Genomic DNA, 13,635 nt, shown 5'->3' on the forward strand with positions numbered 1-13,635 from the left:
TTAAAAATGATGCAGCTAGGGCTACCAGAAACCTTTTTGCGTGAAACGAAAGGGTTTCCTCACTGGAATAGATGCTCCCAACACAATAGAGCAGTCCTCTCGGCCCGAAAGCAGTCAAAAACAGTAGATCTAGGAAACGGTAGTCGGATGCAGTTCTACCGGCTTCAGATTTGGATCACCAATGGACGCGGCCCTCAAATAGCTCTGATACCATGTAGGAATTTACAGGGTAAGTTCCTCAGACAGAACACCAAAGGACACCACTCACAAACAGATCGCAGATCAATACACCAGTACTTTTGACGTGGTTAAAACCATCAAAGAGGGAAACAGTCCACGGCCTGAGCCAACGCGGCCACTTCAGGAAATTTATTAATAAAAGAATGAAAATTTACATAAGCTTCTCTCATGAACGGTTAACCTACAAATGACCCTCCATTCTCTTTAAATAGAGATCATGGACCAATCGGGTGTTAAGCCACAGATCAAGTGTCGGTAATACCGAGGAGAGAATGAGCCGTCGGATCACTACATATCATGACCGTCGGATTGTAAGTTACAAAATGTACATAGTAAAGAAACACACTTTACCTAACTCTATACTAGACCAAGTTGTACTTAACTATTTCCTATGTGTCAGAATATCCTAACATTTTCTTAGTGCTTAATTAATTTAAATATCGCTGATTTGATTCACTTGACTTTTAAAACAATCAATTCTTTTATGTGATGGATCCGAAAGAAAAGTACCTAAATAATTATACTCATAAAAGCTTCCACTCATATATTTTAAAACTATATTTTAGTCAAAAAATTATGTCAAGATAAGTCAAACAAAGTTCAAAGAACTTGTTATTGTATTTTTCTTAGACAAATGACATGCTTCTCCTGCCCAATAGGGAGAATCCATGATTGTGTGTCACATTTCTAATGAAATATGATGATGAAAAATTAAATTTTTACATATTAACTCATATGCGCATTGTGAATTTTGATATGCAATGAAAAAATATCTTATAGGGAATATTATTGTCTTTCTAATGGTATTCTCTCTCTCTCTCACACACACAAACTAAAACATGAAATGTATATTATATTTAAAAATTTTAATTAGGGTTGCAACATTTACATCAGTATTACAAGATTTCTAGAAACCAATCTATGGACAACTAAATGAAAAAAAATTCATCCTCCATTAAAATGAAAAAAGGAAGAGATCCAACGCTAATCCTACCAAAGCTTAATCTTACTGCTTCCTCAATACATGAATAGATTCTTACAAATTGCTTGCATAAATTGATACAAAAATAGATGATGATCAAGGTTTTCTCATAATGCTCCCTTTAGGAAAAGCAAAGGAGTCTTGAGTTTGTTGGGAACTAGAGTTTCTTTCTTTGTGGACTTTTCTCCTTCTAGTTATTGGAGGGAAGGATTACAAATTTCTTGTTAACATTTCTGCAAAGGAGGGGAGGAGGCATAGTCACCTTTCTCCTCTTTCTCCCTTTTGGCAGATGAATCTTCTTTTCTCAAAACCTAGGCCTTAACATGTGAAGATTCTGACGTAAATTTTATAGGCATTGCATTTTCTTTTGGAAGATCAGTGTTCTCAAAATACACTAGATATCATGATGTCCTATTATAATTGAGATCCTTAACCTTTTCTATATCCTCTTATGAATGCAAAGGTTGAAATCTATTATTTGGAGATAGAAGTTTGGGAAGATTTATGCTTGGAGGAAGGCTGAGGCCTGTTAGCAGGATGAGACCCCCTTGGGGCCTAATTATTTTTTTTCTTTTTGGAAACTTGTTTGAAACCTTGATCATCATTGGAGTTGGGGTGGGCTTAGAAGATGTTGGAGAATCTTTCATATTTGGATTTTTTTGCAAAGTGCCCATACTCATTGCAAGTGTTACATTTGAAAGGAACCTGCTCATAATAAAGAGATTGAAGGTGAATCCATCTGTCCAAATCAAGTTGAACTTCCTCAAGGAATCCCTTATCAAAATCTATTTCCACACAAATTTTAGCACAAGTGAAAATATTTCCTTTAGGCATTTTGTGGGTTATATAGTACCCAAATTATTTTCATAATCCATATTTATGAAAGTAACAAAATATAATATAGATTTATAACAAAAACATAGAGATACAATAAAAATTGACTTCTATTAATAAATGGGATGTGGTGAATCTATAAAAGTGCAGAATGAAATAAACTACTCGAATGGTGGTAGCTTAGCTTTGAAAGGAGATGTGATGATTATGTGGATTCCCCTAAGCACATTACATTGAGGTCGAAAGGAACTTATTAACATAAATCAACTACAAGGAAACCCAAAACATCCAAAGATATAACTTTAGGAGATGAAATTCCAAAAGGTGTGTGTGCCTCGATGGGGTTAAATGACATGTCAACTTATCAGGGTTGTAACTTTTGCATACGATCTTTGTTTGACACACTTGATAGCTCATTGGAAAGGTCTAGTTGAGAAGTACACATTTTGATTGGGCCCAAGAAATAGACTATTGTTATTGCTTGGATACTACCACATTAGGAAAACATCGTTTAGAGCCTCAAAATGACCTCAAAATTTTAGGAATCGAAACATTTGTAGAAAAGTTGCCAAGATGGAGAACTATGCTTCAAGCTAGTGGAATAGGTGGGTGGAAATTGATATCCATCTAGATCATTTCAATTTCTTTGAAAGTATCCTCATAAGAAAATGGAGAGATGCAAAAGTATAACCCAAACATGGTAGACGAACTTTCCATTTTTGTATCGAAATCAAGGGTGTAGTGGGTTAGGAACATTCATTTGGAACCCATGAAGTAGGGGCCATATTGAAGATATAGTTCCTAAATTCTTTTCTTTCAAAATTTATTTATAAAAACCTTTACCACAATAAAACATTGCCACAAGATCTAGATTCCCCCAATTATAGTGTTTGGACTAGGCTAGAGGTGCTTACCTATTAATCCCTTGTCTTTTAGAACATTGATTTTCCAAGCTTTCGTAATGGACCCTACATTCAACTTGGGAATGGAATCCTTCTATTTGGTACATCTATACTTTTCATAGTCAAGATTGTCGCCATAAGAAGATGAGGAGAGAGAATTTGCATTAGAGGAGGGATGAGGAAAAACCATTGTGAAGCTAGCCTTCAAAAGGGATGAGTTGTACACAGGAAAAGACACCCCTTAAAATAGAGAAGCTAACCTTCAAAAGGGATGAGTTGTGCATAAGTAAAGATGTTTCCCACAATAAGGAAAACGTAGAGAGACAAAAAAAATCCCATGGATCAATGAAAATACTTCATGCTTGTTAGGGTCCTATGAAAATACTTCATTCTTTCTATTGATTTAAGGTCGAAGGAAGGAGCACCGCATGTCTGCAAGTTCAAACTGTTGCACAAGTTGGAGGATGCTGCGAAACTAAGGATGTTGCGAAATTGAGGAAATCACTACACATTTCAAAGAATTGTCAAGCTGGTCACGAGTAAGGGTTTCTCTCGTTTCTAAGAGACTTTTTATGTTCTATGTTCCCTAGTTCATCTTTTCAAACTGATAAGAGGCCTTCAGATTCCCTCCAACCATCCTAAGCTATGATGCTACAATGCTGTAAAAGTTGCTGAGAATCTGATAACAAAGGGAGATAGTGTTTTGGAGGCTTGCTTTTAGTTTTTTGGTTGTTTCATAGGTTCATAAGCTTCACAGCAACATTTTAAGATGACCCAATAGTTTCATTTTGTCAGAGATAGGCTGCAAGTATACAGAACTTGGAATGTTGCACAAGTTGTTGCGAAATTATCAGAAGCATTAGGGTTTTTGATGTGAAGTTGGACATTTTGCATTTTTGGTCAAAGGATGATGGAATGGGGTATATAGCATGGTCATTATAGTGTCAACATCATCATCAGCGGGTTCATCTTGTCTACAAACATCCTTGACCACTTAAACTATAAAAAGAAGATGGTGTTGTGCTTCTGAGACAAGCACTGCGTTTTTGGCTACAAAAGATTTTGTCAAATTTGGAGGCTTTGTACAATCAAAGAAATATTCTAAGGAGGAGTTTGTTCATGTCCAAGCTTGTTCACACACACTTAAGTCATCAGGCGACCCAAAGATTGACCGGAAGTATCTCAACCATGAAGCACTGCGCTCACACAGTCACTGTATTTTCACCATATCTCTTAACCCATACACCCATTTGCCATGATTTTTTTACAAGAAATATATGGAGTTAATATGAATAAACCCAATTAATTTTAGGTCAAAATTCTTCACGATTTCCAAGAAATGGGCCACCATCATCTACAACCATTTTCGTATTTTCTCAAAATCCTTGAGTCGGATTTGGCTCAAATATTTTTTATAGAAGAATTATGATGATATTAACTTTTTGTAAAAAAATTAACTCAATCCGACTTACCGTTTAGGAGATATGCGAAAAATACAGCCGCTGTGCTTTGGCGCTGCGTTTTAGATCAATCATCTGTTTGAGTGAGTTATCTTAGTCAAAACATTTGTAATAAAAAATTTGGACACTCACAAGTGTTGGGAAGAATACTGAGAGGGTGGGTGAATCAATATTCTTAAAAAACTCACAATAATAATTTTCTTTTCTGAAATGTATACTCGACTTTACTAAACCCAACTAGCGTATATACACGATTGTTGTAAAAGAAACTAGCGTATGCTCAATAAACTTGTAAAACATCTAATTCTTTACTTGTTAAACTTGAACCAAAATGTAAAATATTTATTAGGCATTTGATAAGCAATAAAAAGGTGTAGTAAGAATAGAATAAAGTAACACACATAAGTAACACACACGAACACCAAGATTTAAGCTTGAAACCCAATGTGGGAGAAAACCACTATTGCTGTTGTCTCAGTCTTCAAATTTTATTAATATCAAAAACTTATTACATTCTTGTACTGGTGCTAATTCATACTAGTACACAGACACCCACCTATTGAAGGCTACAACCTTCACTCATTCTCCAACTTCTACTGGAAGGGAGCCCCAACCCCCTGATCTAAACACCAACTACTACTAGCAGGAAGCTTCAAATTCCTCACTGAAGGCGCCAACTCTCAACAACTTCCATGGACCAAGTTTCATAAATTTTCACACTGGATCCAATATCAACACTTACGCTCAATCATCGTTGTAATACAATCATCAATCTATGACACACAAAAGCAACCAATCACTAAAAATCCAATCAATTGACACTTAATCAAAACTCAACCAATCAACTGGAACAATCAGATCATTGTAACCAGTACACAGAACTAAACCTAGAATATTGCATCAACACACAGAATCAATTGTAGTCATGATCATACAAATGCCAAAATGTATACGCTATTTCACTTAAGGCAACTCGCATGCATAGACACTTTTCTGTAGAGAAACCCACGTATGCATCTTAATATACTGAAAACTAAAAACTTGACCACTGCGATTTATGAAAAGAATACTGAATCATACTCAGATCTATTGCAATACTCTGAATCAATCACAGAACTATCTCCGATCTTCAATCACAGTCAACAAGTAACCTTAACATTCTTCAATCAATCCATAACCACATTCAACTTCATCATTCAATCATACTTAACCCAGATCAATCATGAGGACATCATTGACAGACAACAGAGAAGCATCAACACTCATTAGATTGATCAATGATTTATGAACATAAACCCTTACTTTGTATATGAAACTTTGAAGAAGTGAACCCCCGTGTATACACACTTTTCTAGAGACCAACCAACATATTGATCTGCAAATTTTGACCTAAAATTGTGCAGCTCTTCATAACTTCAAAAAGACCCAGATCGTAATATTCAAAGATAAAAACATGAGTCATTACTGAGATCTGGTCAATCCATGAGCAGATCATACAACGAAAAGTCATTTCAGGCATGGAAAATTTTAGGGGCTAATATTCGCAGATTTCCTAATTTTCCATGATTTTTCCAAAAAAATATTCACCAATTTCCTCTTTTTATAAAAATGATTCCCCCAAATTTTACAATATAAAAATTATTTTACCTTAAAAATTGCCAACATTATATAGAGAGTATAATAAAATCATTATAAATTTGAATAATTTTACAAATACAGATAAACATTTTATAGTTTGTATATTAAGGACTAGTGAGATTCGCCAATGTTTTTAAGCATCAAGGTGATTTTCCATCCTTAAAATTTTCCCAATTTTCAAGTCTCATGATCCTAATCCATCATTGTATTCATTGGTGCATAATTATTTCAAATCTATGTGACAATTATGGCCCTTATAATGAAAATATACTTTAGATTGAAGTATTCATCAAAAATCCTTTCACTTGCACACTTAGCACTTTGATATTCACCTCTTTATATAGTTTAGCCCTTTTCCAATACCATGTGTCAAAACAACACTAGTGTCAGTTGTAATCTTTGATAAGATCAATATCCTTTGTTGCGCTCATTACTATGGTCTAATACCATGGTAAGAACCCATGGTATTTAGAATACCATGCTGCAAAAGCCATACACTACTTTTCTTCACTAAAATCGCGTGCATACGCAACTTGGATTAACAAAACCTGCGTATAGTTCTTGAACTTCCAAATTTATTCATCAAGAGGCAACTTGTCAAGTAGGATTCCATTCATCAATTAGGTTGTCATCAAGGACAACTCATAAGGTATGTTGCCATCAAGGACAACACCTAGATCATAATGCCAACAATTTCCCCGTATCAAAATTCTGATTCTGATCTATAAACCTTTGACCCATCATTATGGTATTATGTTCCATCATTCTGTTACCTCTGAGCTGACCTATGGATCCATCTAGTTACCATATACTTGTTTTGTTACAACCGAGTTTCCATCAAGGACAACACATTCATCATAATGCCAACAATCTCCCCCTTTGGACTTGATGGCAACCACTTTGGTGTTTGGTCACCACAACCTGTAAATAACATCAAGCCAAGCACCAAGATTTTCAAAACATCAAGCTACTCTCCAAACACCAAGCTACTCTCCCCCTTTGACATCAAGGGAAAAGGGTTGACCAATGTTAAATGAAGACTTCCATATCTGAACTATTGAATATGAATACTGATCATGCTCCCCCTGAGCACATGCCAAATTCTCTGAACATGCTCCCCATTAATTACTCAACCAAGTGGGGATACATATTTGACTCAACCACCCAACCAAGTAGGATTATATATTTGACATGACCTCAAAAGTCCATATATGACTGAATATGACAATTATTACATCATAGGTCTCCACATGAACTTTACATTATATGACATATATGACATTAATAACTGAGACCAAAAGATCTTAAAAGTAGCATAATTCAGCAACAAATTCTACAAGGCTTATGCTCCCCCTGAACCTGTGCTACCTCATGAAACTTGCATATATCCAACAACCTTCTGAATTTTCACCTGTAGACTGAGCATACTGAATTAACAGCAAAATGAGGCAGAGACAACTCCCAGTTTCTGTCTGAGATATTCAAATGCTTCTCTGGGAAGAGGTTTAGTAAGTATACTAGAAAATTGTTCTTTGGAGGGAACATACTCCAATTTAACCTTTTTCTCAAGCACTTGTTCTCGTAGAAAGTGATACTTAATCAGAATATGCTTGGTCTAGGAGTGCATAACAAGATTTTTTGAAATACTAATAGCACTTGTATTATCACATAGGATGGAGATGGGTGGAGAAAATTTGATTTTTATATCCTTTAATGTTTGCATCATCCAGAGAAGTTGTGTGCAATAAGATGCATCAGCTACATAATCTTCTTCTGCTGTAGATAAGGCAATGGAACTTTGTTTCTTGTTGAACCAAGATACCAATTGAGGTCCCATGTAAAATGCACCTCCACTAGTGTTTTTCCGGTCATCAACATTTCTAGCCCAATCCACATATGTGTATGCATGAAGGGTAATATCTGCATCTTTAGGATACCATAGACCAAAATCATGGGTTCCTTGGGGATATTTGAATATTATATTTACTGCCTGAAGATGTGAATCCTTTGGATTGGTTTGGAAACGTAAAACAATCCCAACTGCATGCATGATATCTAGTCTAATACCTGTTAGATAAAGCAGTCTGCCAATCATAGATTTGTACTCTGGTTGGTTTAATATAGGAGAATCATCATTAGAACTGAGGCTACATCATGTCATCATGGGAGTACATATAGTTTTGCATTCTTCCATCCCATACTTCTTTAGAATTTTCTTAAGATATTTTGTTTGTGAGAGAAAGATGCCATATTTTGTTTGTTGTACTTGTAAACCAAGAAAATAGGTTAGTTCCCCAAGTAAATACATTTCAGATTCTTGCTACATAACAAAAGCAAAGTTTTGACTCAGATTCTTCATTACTGCGAAAAATGATATCATCAACATAGATAACAATAATTAGCAGTTTATCACCCTCAATTTTTGTGTATAAGTTGTTGTCTGTGAATCCTTTTGTGAAGCCTTGTTGTTGAAGATATTTTTCAAGACGATAATACCATGCCGCGAAGCTTGTTTAGCCCATATAAAGCCTTTTTGAGTTTGCAAACAAGGTTTTCATCATTCCCCAAAATGAATCCTTCTGGTTGTTCAATATATACTTCTTCTAGATTTCCATTAAGGAAATCAGATTTTACATCCATTTGATAAACTTTGAAATTTCAAAAACTTGAAAATGCAAGAAACATTCTTATGGCTTCAAGTCTGGGTATTGGAGCAAATGTTTCTTCAAATTCTATACCTTCTTGTTGAGCATAACCTTTACAAACAAGTCTGGCTTTGTTTCTAATGACCTCAACATTTTCATTCAACTTATTTTTGAATATCCATTTTGTTCCAATAACATTTTTATCATGAGGTCTTGGAACCAATTCCCAGGTATCATTCTTTTCAATTTGATCAAGTTCTTCATTCATGGCCTTAACCCAACATTCACCTTTACTAGCTTGATTTACATTTTGTGGTTCAATGGTGGATAATAAAGTTAGATAACTAGAAGATCCTACAAGGGTTCTTCTTGTTTGTACCCCAGATTCCTTTTATCCTAGAATTTGAGTTTCTAGATGATTCTTCTGAAAATACCTGGATGGAGCCTTTTCTTTGTCTGATGTATCTTATTCAATTGCTTCATTAGTTTCTTCCTCTATATCATTGTGATTTCATGTGGGAAAGCATTCATCATCATCATCCTCTTTTGCTGATGTTACCTTTTTGGGCCCTGTGCATGCTTCATCAATCACAACATCAATGCACTCAACATTTTTCCGAAGTCTCTTATTGTAACATTTATATCATTTGATTCTAGATGAGTAACCAAGAAGTATTCCTTCATCTACTCTAGCTTCAAACTTACCAAGTTTTTCATCATTATTTTTGATGAAACATTTGCTTCTAAAAACTCTAAAGTGCTTTAGAGTGGAAGGCTTACCATACCAAAGTCCATATGGAGTTTTATCACCATTCACACGAACATGAGCCTTGTTGAGAATATTTACTGCAGTATGTGCAACTTCACCCCAGAAGGTGCCAGGAGTTCTAGAGCATGGCACAAGCCATTTGTTGAACAATTCCATTCATTTTTTTTGCCACGCCATTTTGTTGAGGAGTTTTAGCTACAAACAATTGTCCTTTTATGCCATGTTGTTCACAGAAATCAAATAATTCATCTGATATGTACTCTCCTCCTCGGTTAGATCTGAGACATTTGATTTTTAGATCTAATTCATTTTCAACAAATGCCTTGAAGACATTAAATTTATCAAATTCTTCATCTTTTTGTTTCAATAGACCGATCCATCACATTCTAGAAAAGTCATCAATGAATAAGAATCATATAGTATTGTTCTCCATGAGGTGACATTTTCCTTACTGGTCCACACAAATAAGTATGTATAAGTTCAAGAGGCTTACTTTCTAATCCTTCTTTGGAATTGAATTGAACTATGGTTTTCTTACCGAATTGACATGACTTACATATGGTACTTTTTGGTATGGTGATGTAGGTTAGATCACGAACAACTTTGAGCCTGCTTGATTTGCTTATTTGAGATAAGTTTAGATGTCCCAACCTTCTGTGCCATAACTAGTTTTCTTCTGCCTTGCCTAGTAACATTGTTCTTGGCCACCTTTCAATATATATAGATTGATTAGGGTTCTTGTTCCTTTTATTATAGTATTTCCCATGTCAACTTCACGAACCACACATTGTTGTGATCGGAATACCACCTCATTTCCTTGATCACACATTTGGCTAACACTCAACAAGTTATGCTTTAATCCATCAACATACATAACATTACTAGCTTTACCATTTTCTTTTAGAAAAACAGAACCTTTATCCTTAATGACAGCAGGTGAGTCATTTCCAAAAGTGACATTCTTTTCTTTCTCTAAAGCATTGTATGCAATAAGTTTATCTTTATCACATGTCATGTGTTTTCAGCATCCTCTATCAATGTACCATTGATTTTCTTGTCCTTCTTCAAACAATGCTATGCCACAACTTTCAAACTGTAACTCCTTCCTTTTCCATACCTTAGAATTTGTTGATATTTTCTCCTTTTGAGATGCTGGTTGTAATTTAATCCTACATTTAGATACTTCATGTCCAAAGTTATTGCAATATGAGCATTCAGTTTCATCTATAAGAGGTGAGAAGATATTATAAGAGTTCGTCTTGACTCCTATCTCATTTGTTTGTTTTCTTGCTTCTCTAGTCATGATAGTTTTGTATGCAACACATTGAGCAGCCTTATGGCCAAAATTATGACATGAGAAACATTGTCCATTAAAGAAGAAATTTATGTGATCATAGAATCTTATGGTGTTGTTTACCTTTTGACTGGTGCTTCTGTTGTTGTTCATTCTTGGATTGGAGTGAATGTGATTTACCTATGGAATGCCTTTATTCTTTTGCCGAGGAATAAAGCTTTGCTGACTGGTTTTTGCTGCATTACTAAAGCTTTGCTTATTTATTTTTGTTGTATTATTGAAGCTTTTCTGATTGGTTTTTTCTGCATTTAGATAGCTTTTGGTGGTGGTTGAAGACTTTTATATTTGTGATGTTTCTCTAGTGTATCCAAGACCTGTCTTCATAAGAGGAGAGCACTGTACCTTGATAATTTAATCTAAGGTTTCAGATCCTTTAGAAAATCTAAGATTCAAATTTTTTATTTTCTCAAGTTCCTTTCTTAGACTTACTACTTAACATTCTAACTTCTCATTATGCTTTTCCTTTTCTATGAGTTGATGCTTCAAAGTATCTATGGCTACTTTGTTTCCTTCCAAGAAAATTTTGAGTTGAGTAATTTCTTCATAGAAATGTTTTTCTTCTAATTCATCCACAATTTATCATTAGTCTCATTAATATCTTTCTCAAAATCCATGAGTAATTTAAGATTTTGATCAGATTCACCTTCTTCACTATTTGACAAGCCATCACTATCTTCATGAGTATAATAACTTCTTCTACTGTCAAACCATCTCCTATTACTTTTTGCAGTATCCTTCCATTTGTGATGGTTGTCTTTATGAGGACATTTAACAACATAATGACCAACTCTACCACAAGAAAAACATTTGAAGGGAAGCTTACCTTTGAACCTTCTGGTGCCTAGTTGAAGTTTCTTTACAAAGTTAACCTCATCTTATTTTGATATGTATCTAGATTCCTTACATTCTTCCTTTTCTTTTCCTTTTGCAGATGCTTTAAATGTGGCTTATTTGACTTTTGAGGGACCTCCTTTCCTCATTTCAAAAGTAGTCAGGATCCCATGAAGTTGAACAATAGTGAGAGTCTACAGATCCTGCTTCTCTTCAATGGCAGACACCTTTGACTTGAATTTAGGAGTTAGAGATATTAATATTTTCTCTACTAAAGTAGTGTCCTTTATTTCTTCACCAAGATTTTTCATGTGATTTACAATATCATCTATACGTAAAATGAAATTGGCAATACTTTCATCATTATGCATTCTGAGAGTTTGGAGTTTAACACTTTTTACCTTGGTAGCACCTGTTAGTCTCCTATACCAATAGGGTTTCATTTTTCATGATTGATAGTGGAAGTGCCAAAAATGTTCATCTTTGATGCTACAAAGGTTCCATATTTTTTGAAAGAAACAGACAGTTAAAAAATGTAAAGAGGGTATGCCTTAAAAGAATAATCAAAAGGCAAGAAAATGAATTGGTCAAAATAAAAATAAAAATAATTGAAATGAACCCCAAAGAAAGACCAGGAAAGTGGCTAACCAAAATTCCACTGCTATCTTGATGGATGGCCCAACAGTTCAAACTGGACCATGCCATATTTTAAATTGCTTGTTCTAGACTAGAGAATGAATATTTGCTCAAATAGTTCAAGCTTGGCAGGTGAGTAGCTGGATAGAGAAACGAAGGAGCCCAACTGCTTAATCTGGGCCCTTGGAAGACATAAGGGTAGATTTAGATAGGAGGGCAGCCAAAAGAAAAGAGGATTATCAGGGTTTGCAAGGCTAAGTGCACCCATCCAAAAGAAGAAAAAATGTTAGGTTTATTAGGCAGGGTAGGCAGTTGGAGGTTGCAGAAGCAAGGTCTGACCATATGATATATGGAAAATCATATCTTATCCCATCAATAAGAGAAGGGCAAGAACAATGGTCTATATGGCAAACTATCAAAGCATGTCTAAATTCCCTCATTCCCTTCAAAAGGTTTCTTACTAATATCCCCTTGAGGACTTTAGGACCTGCCTAAACAATCCTTCTTATACTTCTCCCTGGAGAAAGTCATGTCAAGTTGTGACCTTCTTCTTCAAAAAGAAGCCACATTTCTTGTATAAAGCCCTCACTTCATACTTCATCCATTTCTGCTTTCTAAGTTTCAATTCTCAAAGCTCAATTTCTCCCTCACACTTCACCTCACATACCCATATTAAATCTTAACCTTATTATATAGCTCCCTAGTTACATCCCCACCCCTATTTTCTACAAAAAACTATATAAAATTCCCAAAAAAAACATATTAACTATCCCCCCCTTAGCATTATAGCTAAGTAACATGGTTATGGGAGACATTAGTCCATCTGGGGCTATAATCAACCCTTCTGCGTCCTTATCCAGGAATTAGTCTAACCCCTGGTTAAGATTAATAGCCTATACTTAAACCCCCACTCACCTAAACCCTTGCAAATTACCCCGCGGTCTAAACCAAATCTTAAATTTTTAAATGTTTTTGATTAAACATTGTGGCGCAATAACCCGCATTAATCCTACCCCCAAAAACCCACCCGAGCTAAAGTTTCAAACCCGCGGCTACAATATATTATTTAATTACAGGTGGGTCCCGCTCCGAAATTGTACGCCGTGCCGGAGGCCCTGCCAGCCGTCGATCTCCCACCGCGCCCGATCCAACGATGGGCGGATGTTTTAAGCCGTCAACATGCCGGGCTTTAACGTCCGGGGGATGGGCGATTTTGCCGCCGTACCCCCGCCACGTGTCGATAGCCCAGGGTGTTCGGAGGCCTCCCCCCCGAAACCGCTTCTGCTCAAAGGTGGTGCGGGGAAACCAAAAACCGCCATCCAGAAACCGCCCTCTGCCCATTAT

This window comes from Pinus tabuliformis, chromosome Q (genome assembly GCF_031772625.1).
Source record: "Pinus tabuliformis cultivar Carrire ecotype Pingquan chromosome Q, CPIR1, whole genome shotgun sequence".
Taxonomy (NCBI): domain Eukaryota; kingdom Viridiplantae; phylum Streptophyta; class Pinopsida; order Pinales; family Pinaceae; genus Pinus; species Pinus tabuliformis.